The sequence below is a fragment of the Juglans regia genome, chromosome 9 (genome assembly GCF_001411555.2).
Source record: "Juglans regia cultivar Chandler chromosome 9, Walnut 2.0, whole genome shotgun sequence".
NCBI classification, from domain to species: domain Eukaryota; kingdom Viridiplantae; phylum Streptophyta; class Magnoliopsida; order Fagales; family Juglandaceae; genus Juglans; species Juglans regia.
Genome location: NC_049909.1, coordinates 8,528,113 through 8,542,415, shown reverse-complemented (window position 1 = coordinate 8,542,415; position 14,303 = coordinate 8,528,113).

The window sequence follows — 14,303 nt, the reverse complement described above, 5'->3', positions numbered from 1 at the left end:
ATCGTAACCTGTTTGTACACCCAATGGTCGTACATTCTGGGAAAACACTAATACCTCACAAGGAGGCGGAGTAGCAAGATCAGCACTTTGCTCTTGATGATTAAATCGTGCCTCAACACCACGAAGATATAGAGAGCAAAATGTTAATCATTTATCATGTATATAGGCATCTGCTATTGTACCCTCAGCTCTAGCTTTATTCCCAACAGTGCGCTTTAGTCAACCCAAATATCTTTCAACTGAATACATCCAATGGAACTACATCGGGCCACCCAACATAGCAAATGTATTGCTAAATGGACCATGACATCAAAAAATGTTGGTGGAAAGATCTGCTCGAATTTACAAAGTATAGTAGCAATGTCTTCTTCCAATTTCTACAACACATCTTGATTTACTACCCGATCGCACAAATCCTTAGAAAATACAGAGTTCGGATATGGCGACACGTACATTAGATGTCAGCTTCCCACGAATTCCCACAGGTAATAACTTCTGCAAAAATACGTGACGATTATGACTTTTCAATCCATTGATTTTCCAGTCATCAAGGCTCATGCATCTACCAATATTTGAAGTATAACCATCTAGTAGCTTCACGCCTTGCAACAATTTGCAGAAGTTCATCCTCTCCTCCCTCATCATGGTAAAACATGCATGCAGCATGACCACCCTATTGCCTTCCATCCACTAATGTAGATTATGTTTAATTCTCATTCTCTCAAGATCTTTCTTTGTCTTGATCGTGTCCTTCATCTTTTTGTTAATGCTCATCAATGTACCCAGTATATTATCATAGATATTTTTCTCTATGTGCATTCCATCCAAACTATGTTGCAACAAGCTGGACGACCAATACGACAAGTCAAAAAAATACTACGCTTTGTCCAATTCAATTCTGCTGCACCTCGTTTTCTCTTGTTCTTTTCCCGAACTTTGCCAAAAATTGTTCACTCTATCATGTATCAGTTGTTCCACTATCTCTTCCTCAGACAACTCATTTGGTGTAATTTTGTCCTCTACTCTCCCATCAAACTTAGCACATTCTATTCTCCATGCATGATTTGTTGGTAGATAGTGTCGATGACTCATGAAACACAACTTCTGAAAATATTTTAACCATTCACTAGCAGTTTTTTTATTACACATCGGACACGTTAACTTCCCTTTCATACTATAGCCATAAAGATTCTCATATGCCGGAAAGTCATTTATCGTCCACATTACCGCAGCATCCATCTGAAAAGATGTCGACGTCGATGCATCATAAGTTCTGACGCCTGTTTCCCATTATTCCTTCAGCTCTTCAATCACAACGGTTGCATGAATACGTCAATGTCATTCCCAAGTGATCTCGGGTCAGGGATAAGTAAAGTTAACAAAAAGGTGAGCGCCTTCATGCACCTCCATGGTGGAAGATTGTACAGAATCAACACTACAGGCCAAGTGCTATAACTTGTACTCATATTTCCAAAATGGTTGAATCTATCGGTTGTGAGTCTCAGGCACACGTTCTGATCCCAAACTCTGGGTATTGATTATTGAAAGATTGCCACACAAGTGACTCAGCTGGGTGCCTCATATATGCATCATCCTTAACTCTTTACTCCTCGTGCCACCTCATATCATGAGTTGTTTTCTTACACAAATATAGTCTTTGCAACCTAGGTCTCAAGAGAAAATACTGCAACACCTTAACCGGCATATTTTTCTTACCCTTCTACCTCGACTCTCCACATACAAGACATGCTTGTTTCTCCTCGTTCTCCTTCCAAAACAAAACACAATCATTATTGCATGCATGTATGGACTTGTACTCAAATCCTAATCATTTTCTCAACTGTTTCGCTTCATAAAAGTTCTTCAACAATGCAGACCCTTCGGGAAGCACCTCTTTAAATAAATCCAATACCATGTTTATTACTTTCGTCGACATCCCACACAATGACTTAATGTGAAGCAACCGCAAAATAAACGACATTTTGAAATGTTTTGTCCAACCTAGATAAAGCTCGCGTTTTATGTAACACCCCATATTTTAGTGTATTTTTATTGAAGGATTATTTTTATTTTATTCAAAAATTATTCTCTTGTTTTAAAATTACTGGATTTTAATTAGGTTATTTTTAGGATTTTTAATTTGGTGAAAATTAATTTTTATATGCTTTCTTAATATTTATTTATTGTTGTGCATTTAAATTACTTTTCATATTTAATCAATTATTGTGGGATTTAATTATTTCAATTTGACTTTATCATTACGTTTAAATTATTTTATTTAACTTGTGGTTTTGAAATCGTTTCCATTGGATCATTTTTGTGACCCAAGTTATGAGGATTAGACCTCATTTCTTTTCCCTCTATTTTTCTTTCCTCCTTTTCTTTTCCCTTTCTTTTCTTTTCTTCCTTATTTATCATTCGGTTTCCTTCTCCCGCGCGACGCACCCTTCCCTCTCTCTTCCGTCCGATTTCTCCTCCACCCAGCCCGCCGCCGTGCGCCGCCTGTGACCAACACCGCCCCTTCCGTTCCCCTCCCCATCGGCCGGCGACCCTTCCCCGTAAATCTCAGCCACTATCTCGCCGCCGTTAGCCTCCACGCGCAACACCCTGCCACGGCCTTCACTTCCTTCGCGCGCCGCCATCGCACCACCATTGGCCACCATTTTCACACCACTTCATCTCTGACCTCTTGGCAACCCAATGGACCCAACCCCACCTCCGATCCGCCACCGGTGAAGCTCCACTATCCACATTTCCGATTTGGGTATTTTGGTCTTATACCGCCCATTGCGCCGCCACCCACGGTCAACCTTCACCACCACTAGCTTCACTGACCTCCCTAGGCCCTACTCTATCAATTTTGGGTCTTCGTTTGCCTCCGTTGAAAAGTGGGTATCTGTGACCCACGGCCACAGTGTATTTTACACTGTTCTGTAACTATTTTTCCACTTCTTGCAGCTTCGTGATCCTTCGGAAATTGCTTTATAGCGCTGTAAGTATTTTCCAAAGAATTCTTGTGAATTTAATGTATTTTCTGCACTAACGCATTTCACTGTATTTGTTTGACATGCCGGACTGAGTCCGAGGAGTTCGGGGGTCGGATGGACTTATGATTGGAGTTGTTTGGGTTGGTTTGATTGGATTGGTTATTGGTTATTGAGGAATGTGGATTTGTGTTGGTACATGTGCATATCATTATTTCATGCATGATCGTGTTTGTAAAGAAAACTGGGTTTTCATGTATTGCATTCATGCTCATGTGTGATTTGGAAAGTTATGATTTTATGTGAGAATATTTTTGGGTGCGTGTGTATCACGACCCCAAGCCGAGATGGGGCATTATCTCGGTGGAGCTCCTCTGGTTACTCGGGAGCGGAATATACTGAGTAACGTCCCCTGGATTGTCGCTGGGCGACAATGGGATCGGACGAGAGATTCGTGCCGACACCGTGGTCCTTCTGCTGGCGGGGACTAGAGGATGTCTGACCATGTATGCGCTGGGCGCAGAACTGGGCATCGCTCGTTGCGTAGTTGGTGCTCGGCTATGAACGCGCTGGGCGCGGAACTGGGCATCGCTAAGAAGCCAGGACGTGCGGATGGTCCCTAGGGGAGGCCATGGTGCATAGGGTAATGACGGATTAAATGGACTATTTTCTGGGAAAATAGTATGAGTTGGATTTTGTGTAAATCATTTTCTGGAAAAATGTTTTACGGATTATTTTTGGGCCAAATGAGGTTTTGGCGTGTGTTGGAAAATTATCATTTTTGGGGAAAATGATGTTTTGAGGAAAATGCATATTTCATCATATGCATGCATGTTAGTTGTATTAAATGCATTTTATTCCTGAGATTTTTTGGGTTATACTTACCTACGGTACCATTCTGTGGTAACGCAGATTTTGATGCAGATGAGGAGGAGGAGGGCGAGCCTAAGGAGACGGCTCCGCCCGAGGAGTGATCTGGGATCACTGGTTTAGTTATCTTATTTTACTTACTTGTACTTTGGGACATGTGTTAAACTTTATTTTGGATGACTGTATAACTACTTTTTAAACTTTACTGATGTTTACTTGTATTTAAATTCTGGTACTTAGTAGACTTAATTATCCGCTGCGTTGTTATTGTACACTGTTGCATATACACACACTTTGCACTTTCGTTGGGATGTGTGACCGTGTTGTCATCATCCCGGCATCTCGATTCCCATGTTTTCCTTACATGGGGGTCGGGGGCGTCACATTTTACATCTTCCCACATTGAAGCGAAATTTTCACAATCAGTCCCTCAACCACTTGAGGCATTGTCATCAACCTCATCCATAAATATCTAAGCTCCAATGTCACCCAATATCTCCTCCATCTCATCCTGCTTATAATCATCATCCATGTGCCATAAATAATTTGCGTGATTGACCAATACATCTGCTGATTGTTCATATGACTCATCATGCAGTACCCATCGGGTATACCGCAGATCCATACCGTTCACAAATATATGACTTTCAACTTCATCCAACGCTATTGCACACAAATTTTTACACCCTCGACATGGACACTTAATGTAACCACGACTATCAGCAGAAGCCCGTGCAAAATCAATGAAGGATCTTACTCCACGCGCATAGGGTACGTAATCCTTTCCAAGTCTATCGCCCAGACGCATCCAACTTTTATCCATTTCTAAAAACGTCTATCTATTAATAACACGTACATAGAAATTCACATGCATGTCTTGCTCCAATTCTCATTGCTTTTTTGATAAGATAATTGGTCCTATCTCATTCGAGATTATATTATTCATATTGCACAAATCTCGTCACTCTACTACTTTCCACATTAGTAGAAATTTCAGCAGCACCTCACCATAGTTGTCTAAGTATATATGTTCAAATAAAGAGATTATGACCCTACGAACAGTTACCCAAAGAATAGTAGAAGAAGACACCGAAGTTTCATATTAAACGTGGAGAGTAGGAGTAACAAAAATGTGCAATATAGATAATATAATCTCAGACTGTTCACACTGGACAACTAAGGAATTAGTGGACATAGTAATGTACACTAATTCTCAAACGGGTCTAAGGTTATTTATGTAATGTCACACCATATCTATCAAAAAACACTACAAACAATATTCTCATGTTATTTGAATTAACAATGTCAAACAAATAGTAGTGTTATATTGTTAAACTAAAGAGAGATGGAAGAATATGTGAACAAATTCCCTATCAGTACACAACGAGGGAGAATGATCTTGAAGAAATATCTAAATTATAGTATAATTACTTAATTGTCACAAACTCTCCGACCTTGACAACTCTCAAGGCCAGAGAGACTTTGACAATCAAGCAATTTGACAAACATTTCTTTAAGATCATTCTCCCTCATTGTATACAAGATAGAAAACTTATTCACATATTCTTTCATCTCTCTCTAGTTTAACAATATAACACTACTAGAATGTGACATTGTTAATAAATAAAAATTAATAGTTATAGAATCGAAACTTCAAACTTTTCAACAAACAACAAAGTATTTTATAATGATTTTGGATTGGCTAGAGCTATCCTATACAAAATACTATAATGATTGATCCCGGATTATTATTCCTAAATTATAATTTTAATTGTTATTATATATCTTAGAAAATTGTTAATTGATACTATATAATTTTAATTGTTATTATATAATTGTTATATATAATTTTAAAGGTTATTATATAATTTTAATTATTATCTTTCCTATATTATAATTTTAATTGTTATATTTAATTGAGTGAGCTATTTATTTATATAGACAATGAGTATATAATTTCTATATAAGCATTTATTTTATCCTTATTTATTTACTTTCTAGTTTATTTTAAATAAGATATTTATTTATTCCAACTCTATACTTATTTGGTAGGTTCAACACTTTTTTTTTTTTGAAGATTATTTTACTTTCTTTATTTTATATATATATATATATATTTAATAATATAATGGTTTGGAATCTCACAATGGTAAGAATATTTAATAAGTAATTATTAATTATAGTTATTATATGTATATAATACTTTATATATAGTTAAGTTATATAATTTTTTTTTTAAATTAAGTTTTATACTATACTTATAATTTGAATAATAATCATATTCTAACTAAATTAGTATGAATATATTATATATACTTATTAAATATTAAATATTAATTCTCATATTAAATATTTTTAATCTTTACTTAAATTAAGTTCCTAAACTTATAATTTTATTGTTAAAGAACAAATTCAAAAAACACCAAAAAATATTATATATAAAAAATTCACATAAATCCACAAATTAAACACAATATATTTCTAACCATATAAACATATTCAATAAAAATTCATAAACAATAATCACAATATACCAAATCCATATCACAACATATCCATAATATTCCCACAAAATATTTTTACAAATATTAATTCATCAATGAACACCATAAGCTCACAAACTACTCACAAAATTCACAAACAATAATCACAATATTTCAAGACTAAGCATAAAATCACAACATGTATAAAAATATCGCTAAACTTCAGAAATATACCTAGCACTCACAAATTTAAAGAACACCAAAAAATATTATATCAAAAAATTCACATAAATCCACAACCTAAATACAAAATATTTCTAACCATATAAATTTATTCAATAAAAATTCATAAATAATAATCGCAATATTTCAAATCCATATCATAACATATTCACAATATTCTCACAACAATATTTCTACACATATTAATTTATCAATGAATACCATAAACACACAAACTATTCACAAAATTTACAAATAATAATCACAATATTTCAAGAGTAAGCATAAAATCACAACAAAATGTATAAGCATATTGTTAAAGTTTAGAAATATACCTAGCACTCACAATATCGTCATACAAATCAAAAGTTTCCAACTTGCCAAAACAACTAATCTTTCAAAAAAATACAATACTAACTTATTGGAAGCATATATATAAATATATATATATATATATAAATACAAGACAAGTATCATAAAATTAATAAAAAATACAAAAGAAAAATAATTTTTCCTTACCAAAATCAATGGAACTAGAGTTTCAAAATATTAATTAACCCCTCTCTCACTCTAACCCTCTCTAACCCACGACCCTCTCTCACTCAACTCTCTCTCACTCTAACCCTCTCTCTCTCTAACCCACGAAGACCCTGATCTCTCACCGTCTCTCTCTTTGGGTTATTTACACGATCGGGAAAAGCTACAAAAATGAGCCTGCTGCCTTCCATGCGTGTATTCATTTAGAAACTAAATCTTTAGATGTAACGTTCGAACGTTAAAATATTCTGCCCAAATTTTAGATGACGTTCGGATGTTGGTTATAAACATTCGAACGTATCTTCCTATGACAGAGCCCAAAATCTAGCGGGAAATTTTTCGCACTTTTATTTTCATGTTCGAACGTTAGGAAATTTGACGTTTGAACATTTACAAATTCCCAATGAATTTCATCGACGAACATTCGCACATAAAATTTTAATGTCCGTACGTTTCAGATTATCACAAAGGTGCCTAAATCAAGCGGGAAATTTCTCTTATTTTTCTTCTCATGTTCGAACATATTATAATTTTACGTTCGAATGTCAATCGATTTCCTCTTATATATCTCTATTCACATTTGCACATTAAATCGAAACGTTTGAATGTGGAAAGATCATCAGAGATATGAGAAAATAGAGCGGGAATATAATATTAACGTTCGAACATTACTTTTATTCAATAGTTAGTATTTATTAATATAATAGTTATATATATATATATGTATTTTTTCTAGATACTCATAATATTTCTCTTTAACATAATCTCTTTTATTTTTGAAAAGTTCAGGAAAATACTAACATTTTGTGACTATTTTCTTCTTTCATTTAACCTGCTTGTTCGAGATATTTTTTGTTACTTTTAAAATCTTCTTTATTCAAGGTGTATATTTGGACATCATCTCCAATCACTTGTAAATATGTTGGAGAAAAATGTTCATTTTTATGATTATGAAAGGTGAATGCCAGGGTGAGTAATATGGACTATATATAGTATACTATATATACTAATATAATATACTATATATATAAATCAATAATATATAATTAATAAAACTAACAACAAAACTTATATATATAATACACTATATATATAGTACTATATAGTACGTTTGCAAGTGTTTCCAATGTTCATCAATAGATTTGGAAAAAACAAGAACATCGTCAATGTAGACAATGGTGAAAGCAGAGAACGAATTGAAGATATCGTTCATAATATTTTGGAATTCGGAAGGAGCGTTTTTAAGAACTAATTCATTACCATTACTGTTAAGAGTACTGGTAGAGGGTCGTTCTTTCTTTAGATCAGCTAACAATTGATCAATTTTCTCCAGATTTATGGCCTGTGTATTTTTAAAACAGAATTTAGACCCCAAAGCCATTATAAAACCATCCGGAAAGCATACTCTCCTGATCCAGAGTAGTTCTTCAGATGTGGATATTAAGGTTCCTAAAAGGATTTATTGGGATGAGATTTCTCTTCCTAATGAATGGACTTTAGAATCTGAAATGCCCCTGCCACCAAAGAATATTGTTCCGGATGCTGGTGTTGACATCATCCAACAATATCTCAACGGAGATGTTAAAATTTCTTTTGATAAATCTGAAACCTCCAGTAGTAGAAGAAGAAATTCTTTTACTGGTTCCAGATCTAGTTTTGTTGGTCCCGTTCAGAACAATCCAAGAAAGGAGATTAATTTCCAACAATTTCTTGAAGATTCTGTAAGAACAGCCCAACCTGTGATTAAACCTGTTTTAAAAATGAAAGGAGTTTCCACCTCCTCTCAAGTTACTTCTGCTTTTTATTCAGCAAAAGGAGAAACTGGTTCCTCACAGAATCAGGATATAAATGATGAAGCTACAAAGAAGACACGTCTTCTATGTCGCCAACTGCTTCAGATATGCAAGCCCCTGTTGCACCTGTTTTTCCCGTTCATCACAGTTTAAATGTTTTGAACAAATCTTTTGAAATTGATTTACCTGCTTTATTAAAAGATTCCGCTTCTTCTGAAAACAAACAAAGGCGAAAAGCCTATGTTGCAAAATTTTCAGATTTAGAAAAACAACGTGTCAAACGCAAATGGAGAGAAGAGATGAATAGGCTTCAACAGCATATTTCTCTTCTAGATTTTGCAGAAAATACTTATGTTTCAAAAAACACGTTGAATGTTGTTAAAAACGAATTTGTCAAAGAAGAAGGCAGGACTGTGATTCAATCCAGTCACCCTCCTTTAGAGACTGTTGTTATCCCTTTTAAAGGTTCGGAAGTAATTGCTTCCCCCTTCAAACTATCTGATACTATTGTTTCAAAGGATCCAGAAAAGGACAAGATTCTGAAAGAAACAAAAAAGATTATTTCTCAAAATAATTTCGCGAATCTTGCTCTTCGAACGATCGGAGAACAATTGGATCGGATTGAGGAAAAGGTGGAGAAACCTGTTTTTACTTCTCCTCCTATTTTTAGAAATGATCATCCTTTAGTCTTCCCTAAAGATCAGCCAAAGAAAAGGATTGAAAAACCTTTGATCAGTCTTCCTGAAGAAAGGCCCAAAATTGATTTTAAAAATACACAGGCCATAAATCTGGAGAAAATTGATCAATTGTTAGCTGATCTAAAGAAAGAACGACCCTCTACCAGTACTCTTAACAGTAATGGTAATGAATTAGTTCTTGAAGAAACTTCAGAAGAATCTTCTAACGAAGAACCCTCTGAAGATAAGGATATTGATCTTATTGAAAAGAATTTTCAAAACCTGGGAATTGCCAGATTCACTTCAAAAGGACCCAAACCAATGAGTCTGACGAAAAATTGGTATTCCAGACCCACACCTCCTGATTTACAGTTTGAAGAAAAAGTTTTTCAAAACCAATCTTCTTATTCTGCTGACAAGGTTTACGAATGGAATATTGATGGATTCTCTGAACAAGAAATCATCAATACCATGAGTAAAATGTCAATGGTTGCTAATGCTTATATCAACAATAACATTAGGCAATCAGATATTGTTATTATTTTAACTCAAGGTTTTACCGGAGTTTTAAGAAACTGGTGAGATAAGTATCTAACCAGTGATGCTAGGGAATCTATCCAACATGCAGTAAAATGCAATAAGGACGGACTACCTATTTTTGATGAAGCTATTGGGGCTGCACACCCTGATAGTATCAACACCTTGATTTTTACTATTTTAAAGCATTTTATTGGAACACCATCTAATATAACCAGTCGTGTGAGCGACCAGTTGAATAATCTCAGATGTCGTCAGATGTCAGATTATAGATGGTATCAAGATGTCTTTATTTCTCGAGTAATGTTTCGTGACGACAGTCAAAAGCCTTACTGGAAGGAGAAATTTATTGATGGATTACCTCGACTATTTGCTTACAAAGTCAAGGAAGAACTTACTAGTGCTGACGGATTACTTAACTACGAAGAATACACCTACGGTGACATCTTCAGTGTTGTTAAGAAGCTTGGCATTAGTATGTGTCATGATCAAAAAATGCCGCAAAAGGAGGGTGACTGGATTGAATCACAGTCCTGCCTTCTTCTTTGACAAATTCGTTTTTAACAACATTCAACGTGTTTTTTGAAACATAAGTATTTTCTGCAAAATCTAGAAGAGAAATATGTTGTTGAAGCCTATTCATCTCTTCTCTCCATTTGCGTTTGACACGTTGTTTTTCTAAATCTGAAAATTTTGCAACATAGGCTTTTCGCCTTTGTTTGTTTTCAGAAGAAGCGAAATCTTTTAATAAAGCAGGTAAATCAATTTCAAAAGATTTGTTCAAAACATTTAAACTGTGATGAACGGGAAAAACAGGTGCAACAGGGGCTTGCATATCTGAAGCAGTTGGCGACATAGAAGACGTGTCTTCTTTGTCAGCTTCATCATTTATATCCTGATTCTGTGAGGAACCAGTTTCTCCTTTTGCTGAATAAAAAGCAGAAGTAACTTGAGAGGAGGTGGAAACTCCTTTCATTTTTAAAACAGGTTTAATCACAGGTTGGGCTGTTCTTACAGAATCTTCAAGAAATTGTTGGAAATTAATCTCCTTTCTTGGATTGTTCTGAACGGGACCAACAAAACTAGATCTGGAACCAGTAAAAGAATTTCTTCTTCTACTACTGGAGGTTTCAGATTTATCAAAAGAAATTTTAACATCTCCGTTGAGATATTGTTGGATGATGTCAACACCAGCATCCGGAACAATATTCTTTGGTGGCAGGGGCATTTCAGGTTTACGAATGGAATATTGATGGATTCTCTGAACAAGAAATCATCAATACCATGAGTAAAATGTCAATGGTTGCTAATGCTTATATCAACAATAACATTAGGCAATCAGATATTGTTATTATTTTAACTCAAGGTTTTACCGGAGTTTTAAGAAACTGGTGGGATAAGTATCTAACCAGTGATGCTAGGGAATCTATCCAACATGCAGTAAAATGCAATAAGGACGGACTACCTATTTTTGATGAAGCTATTGGGGCTGCACACCCTGATAGTATCAACACCTTGATTTTTACTATTTTAAAGCATTTTATTGGAACACCATCTAATATAACCAGTCGTGTGAGCGACCAGTTGAATAATCTCAGATGTCGTCAGATGTCAGATTATAGATGGTATCAAGATGTCTTTATTTCTCGAGTAATGCTTCGTGACGACAGTCAAAAGCCTTACTGGAAGGAGAAATTTATTGATGGATTACCTCGACTATTTGCTTACAAAGTCAAGGAAGAACTTACTAGTGCTGACGGATTACTTAACTACGAAGAATACACCTACGGTGACATCTTCAGTGTTGTTAAGAAGCTTGGCATTAGTATGTGTCATGATCAAAAAATGCTTCAAGAACAGATGAGAAATAGTAAGAAGGCCAAATACGAAATGGGCACTTTTTGTGAACAATTCGGCCTTCCCAGTATTGCTCCATCTAGAAGAAAGCATAAAATTGCTAAACCTCATGGTGGTTTCAGGAGAAAACCCCGTGATGAATTTTATAAGAAAACTTATAAAAAACCTACTTCCAAATATTTTCCAAAGAAAAGGAATTTCAAAGATTCCAAAAATATTTCTGGAGAATGTTTTAAATGTGGCAAGAAAGGACACTTTGCTGATAAATGTCCTGAGAAGGCCAAAGCTTTTAAAAAGAAGCTTAACCAGTTGGATATTAATCCCAATGATAGAGAAGAGCTATCGAATTTGCTGACAAATTCCCTGATGTCATTCTTGATAAAAATCAATTGCAGAGGTTCTTAGGATCTCTCAATTATGTTGCTGATTTCTACAAGGATATGAGGAAACAATGTCGTCCACTTAAAATACCTTGCCATCGTGCAAAAACATGTTTTGATGCAATGTTTTTAACATCTTTTTCTAAAACAGATTTTGCAGATAAACAGTCAATTCTGACCAAAAATTTTTTATTTAAAAGGTCAGATTGAAATTTAGAAATACATAGTACTATAGCCAAAATTTCTTTTTTAATAGTACTATAATTTTCTTGTGCAGGATTCCAGGTTCCAGAATGGAAGCGAACAATTTGTTCGTTTTTAAGTGGCTTGACGGGTCTTACAAGGGTCCCCTCAGCTTCACACACTCAATACCGAACCACCTAGTGCAGAAACTCCCGCACCCGGTAGAAGATGATCAAATCAAGATAGAAAAAAGAAGAATAATATGCAACAATTAGATACCAGAATGGCTCTGATACCATAAACAGCGGAAATGGAGAGAAGGGGACTGAAGAAGAAGAGAAGGAAGGGGAATAAGAAGATAGTAGAATAAAGCAAAGCAGATAAATATGCACTATTAAAGGCAGGCGGTTGAACCGACCATATGCATGCATGCAATGCAAAATAATGAAATAGATAATATAAACATATTCATAAACTTTAACAAAGATTACAAAGTTTATGGGAATGGGTAGAGTGATCACTAAAGGATCTTTGCTCTTAAGAAATAGGGAAAATAGGTAGAGATGAATAGATAGCTTACAATATGGTTTTCGCTAAATTGTCTCTGCCTAGAAATGAAATGAGGTTCTCCTTTTATAGATGAAGGAGTCCCTGTTTACATTAGATCCGTGACTCACAGCTGTCAAGTACTGTTGAAGCACGGGAAAGTAAATTTAAAAAGTAAATCCGTGAGTGAATAGTGTTGGTACTGTTTAACCACGGGTGTCATTATTGTGTCTGGCGGCTGAGGCTGCTTTTTGGCACAAAACGACAAAGCATAAAGGGGACTGGTGGATCCGATCCTCAAGTAGTAGTTGACAGAAGTGGTACCTTCTGCCGAAAGTAGGTAGCAATTATTCTTCATCTGTGTCTATCCCGACAAATCCGGAATTACCGAAGAAATTGCTGTACGAAGCCTCTGATGCAGTGTCCGAGTCTTTTTCAGACTTGCTTTGAGACTTTGATAATTCTTCTTTTAAAATGTTGATTAAATCCTTTTTATTAAGTCTGTCGAAGAGTGAATCTGTTTTCTTCTTGGGTTGAGTGATGCTGTAGTCTTCTCCAAATTTGACCTAAAATCCGATTTTTGGCAAATCCAAATAGCCGAGTCAGACAGGTATAAGACTGCTTTTGTTATCCCTTTTGGTCATTTCGAGTGGAACGTTATGCCTTTTGGGCTTAAAAACGCTCCTTCCGAATTCCAAAATATTATGAACGATATCTTCAATTCGTTCTCTGCTTTCACCATTGTCTACATTGACGATGTTCTTGTTTTTTCCAAATCTATTGATGAACATTGGAAACACTTGCAAACGTTTCTTGACATCATTAGATTCAATGGTCTTGTTGTCTCGGCAACAAAATTTAAATTATTTCAAACCAAGATTAGATTCCTTGGTTATGACATCTCTGAAGGCAAAATCAGGCCTATCCAAAGAGCTATCGAATTTGCTGACAAATTCCCTGATGTCATTCTTGATAAAAATCAATTGCAGAGGTTCTTAGGATCTCTCAATTATGTTGCTGATTTCTACAAGGATATGAGGAAACAATGTCGTCCTTTGTTCAAACGACTCCTTTCTAATCCTCCTCCTTGGACAGAAATTCATACTAATTTAGTAAGGAAAATTAAGGCACATGTCAAAACCCTTCCGTGCCTTGGTATCCCTACTTCTGACTCTTTCAAAATTGTGCAAACTGATGCTTCAGACATTGGTTATGGCGGCATTCTGAAACAATG